The 3,514-nt window shown below is 34.8% G+C and overlaps 1 long non-coding RNA gene across 1 annotated transcript; it reads right to left on the reverse strand.

The window, feature by feature from the left end:
• Positions 1 to 422: 422 nt before the first annotated feature.
• LOC132060679 (uncharacterized) lies at positions 423 to 2,285 on the reverse strand. Its single transcript, XR_009415980.1, has 3 exons — positions 2,168 to 2,285; positions 1,042 to 1,197; positions 423 to 837 (listed from the first exon to the last, which is right to left on the reverse strand). It is a non-coding gene; the product is annotated as an uncharacterized LOC132060679 (long non-coding RNA).
• Between the last annotated feature and the right edge of the window lie 1,229 nt (positions 2,286 to 3,514).

The raw sequence follows: 3,514 nt of genomic DNA on the forward strand, positions 1-3,514 counted from the left end.
TTTTAATTTCCATGTAGGTGCCACCATAGCATTACTTATGCCATGTGGACAATTTTTTTGAGAAAATTTCAGCTTCACTTGCCTTTTGGAGAGTGAGTTCACACATTTAGTTCAGGTGTGTTTTGCAAACTAGATAGTGATAGTTTAGGTAGTTTTCTCAACCTTATGATAGTTTAGGTATGAAACTCAAAAAACAGTGATAGTTAAAGTGTGTTTTTGACCCTTATCTCTTTGATAATCTATATATTGTCAGCGTATAAATATTAAATATATTTGAACCACTATGTGTTGAGATTAATCAACCTTAGAGATAACCATAGATAACAAATATCTTAAGAAAGGAAAGTTCTTAAATTCGAAATTGAACAACTATCTTTAAAAAAGGCACAAATCACCTTAGTTGTAACTCTTTTTTTCTTCTTTTTTTTTTCAATAAAACCACTTAAAAAGCAAGAACTTGGAAAATCTAACATAACATAAAGTAAATACATGAATAAAATGATAATTGAAACCCAAGTTCTACAACAGTTGCTAGATTATACTTGAGAGAATACTAAGAAAAACTAGTTGAATACCAGTTAATCCTTTTATCCTTCATTTTTCAATCATCAAATAGCTTTCAGTTAGTTCCAATTCAATCTTGAAAAATTGCGGGAACATTTATCCCAATTTGAGCTTCAAATCTGGGCCATTTGGATCATTGTAACATTCTAATCGGAGCTCCAAATCTAGGCCATTTGGATCATTGTAGTTATGCAGATAATTTTGTTGGAGTAAGAACAAGTATCTTTCAGGGTCTTCCTTCAAACGATCAATCATATTGGATATCATCGTAATCTGTTAGACAAGGGGAAGGAGAAGAAAAACCTATGAGTGATAGTATATTGAAAATTACTATGTTACTCAGAGTTTTAAAAAATACTACCAAGTGCATGTTGGATCCTTCAAAAGTAATGTATTTTTGAAGGATCCGACACAGATGCGACAACAATTATAAAGAATCCAAGCAGCATTAGAAATTAATAGGAAATGGAATTTGACCTCTTCTCTTAATTTAGCATTTTCATTTTGCAAGTCCTGTAAGATTGTTCGTTGTTGCTCAGGATTGTTGCAAGTAGCAAAAAATCGTTTCTTCAACTCGAAACACATCTGCAAGTTCTCCAAACGAATCTCACGTTCTTCCATATCCCTTTGGGCCTGGAATTAATGTAATTTGATACCACAATTGAACATATATATATATAGTTGACCTTTTAAATCTAAAAAATTAATAAATAAACAATGAAAATTATTCTTTAAAAATAAAAAAAGTGACTAAATCATGATTGTTGTGATAACACTGACGGGAGTAGTTTAGTAGAAATTTCCGTCGCAAATAGAATATCGTATGAGAAAATGTTAGACCGGGGTTTATAATTTTGGTTATTGCAAACGTTTTCTTTTTACCCCTCCCTAGGAGCTCCCTCTTTTTTGCTCCCTTGGTGACTCGAACCCACAACCTTAGGGTTGGAGGTCAAGGGTCACTACAAGAAAGTATAGAAATCGCAACAAAAAATTTTATATTTGGCAACAACTTAATTTTATTGTAGGCAAATGATTTTTTTGTTGCCAAAGAATTTAATTTTGTTGCCATAGTATTGATTATTGTTGCAAAAAGTACTTTTAACAAAAAAAAAAAAGTTGTTGCACGTTATTGCAATAACGGCCGTTGGGAAAAAGTTCAATAAAAAAATTTTTTTTTTGTTGCAAAAGTATTTTTTTGCAATAATCAATCTATGACAACAAAAAAAAATTGTGGCCAAATATTCTCTTTCTTGTAGTGGGTGCTTACCACTTGAGCAATCCCCTCTTGTCTTATTGCAAACGTTAGATGGCAATCTAATTTGTTGTATGTAATTAGGTTGAAAGATATATAAGCAAACATTAGATCCAAGTTTAGGAACTTAATGTTAGATAATGAGCAATGAAGATACAGATTTCACCAAAAAGAATCTTAAAGTGTCACGCGCAGGTGTCAATCCCTCAATCAATTAGCATATTTTGAACCTTTTGTTGTACACTGGAAGCTACCTTTAGTCAAGAGAATTATAGTCAAAAAATTATTTAACCTTCATATATACACAATATAATTTTTGGGTGATCATAAAAAATTTACAATAACTCGAACCTGTATGTAGCATCTTTTGTTATCAAACCAAATTTTAACTTGTGTTGTATCAAGCCTTATCTCCTCACTCAATTGCTTTATGACATGATTTTTTGGGTCTGGTATCTGACTAAACACCCTGGTCAGAAAACAAAAAGTTATAATGAGGAAATTAATTGATAAAAACAAAAAGGTAACAGGTAATTAACAATATTTTTCCCAATTTTTTTTTCATGAAATCATATTATTTCATAGGCTACCTAATAATTGTTTTAGCTGTTCTATTTTACTTTCTCAAAATTAACGAAGTGAAACATGTAAATCTGTTAAATGATTAGTAGAAACTGAAATGGACGGAGAAAAATAAAATGGGAGATTTAGCAAACTATAAATCAAGGAAATCATATACATAGGAAAAATGAAAATCTTATATATATATATACACGCACAGACACACACAACAACAACAACAACAACATATACCCAATGGAGTCCCACAATGTGGGGTCTAGGGAGGGTAAAGTGTACGCAGACCTTACCCTCACCTTGGAAGGTAGGGAGGCTGTTTCCGAAAGACCCTTGGCTCAAAAGAAAACAAGGCAAAAGCGTCAGATACGGATAAATATATCAAAGCAATGTGAAAATGAGAAATAACTAGAGCGAAGGAGTCATGATAAAACAGCCTGTAAAGACAAGACCCAACACATAAAAGCAGGAATCAAAGAGCAATAAACGCTAGAGCAAAACTACGCCTACTAGTGCGAAAGAAAAAGCGAGACTACCTACTAGCCTTCTATCCTAATCTGAAACCTCCACAACCTCCTATCTAAGGTCATGTCCTCGGTAATCTGAAACTGCTCCATGTCCTATCTAATCACCTCTCCCTACCTGTCCTAAAACCGTCCATAGCCAACCTCTCACACCTCCATACTGGGGCATCTACATCTCTCCTCTTCACATGCCCAAACCATCTCAACCTCGCTTCCCGTATCTTGCCCTTCATCGATGCCACTCCCATTGTGTCCCGGATGTCTTCATTCCTAATCTTGTCTCTCCTAGTGTGCCCACACATCCACCGCAGCTGAGAGTTCTTGACTAGCCCACACTCTGCCCCGTACAACAGGGTTGGTCTCACCACCACTTTGTAGAACTTGCCATTAAGTTTTGGTGGCACTTTCTTGTCGCACTGTACTCCGAAAGCGAGCCTCTATTTCATCCATCCTACACCAATATGATGTTGATATCATCGTCAATATCCCCATTCCCTTGTATAATAGACCCAAGATACTTGAAACTTCCTTTCTTTTGGATGACCTGGGTACCAAGCCTCACTTCCACGTCAGCCTTATGAGGTACGCCACTGAACCT

Source organism: Lycium ferocissimum, chromosome 6, assembly GCF_029784015.1.
Source record: "Lycium ferocissimum isolate CSIRO_LF1 chromosome 6, AGI_CSIRO_Lferr_CH_V1, whole genome shotgun sequence".
NCBI lineage: Eukaryota > Viridiplantae > Streptophyta > Magnoliopsida > Solanales > Solanaceae > Lycium > Lycium ferocissimum.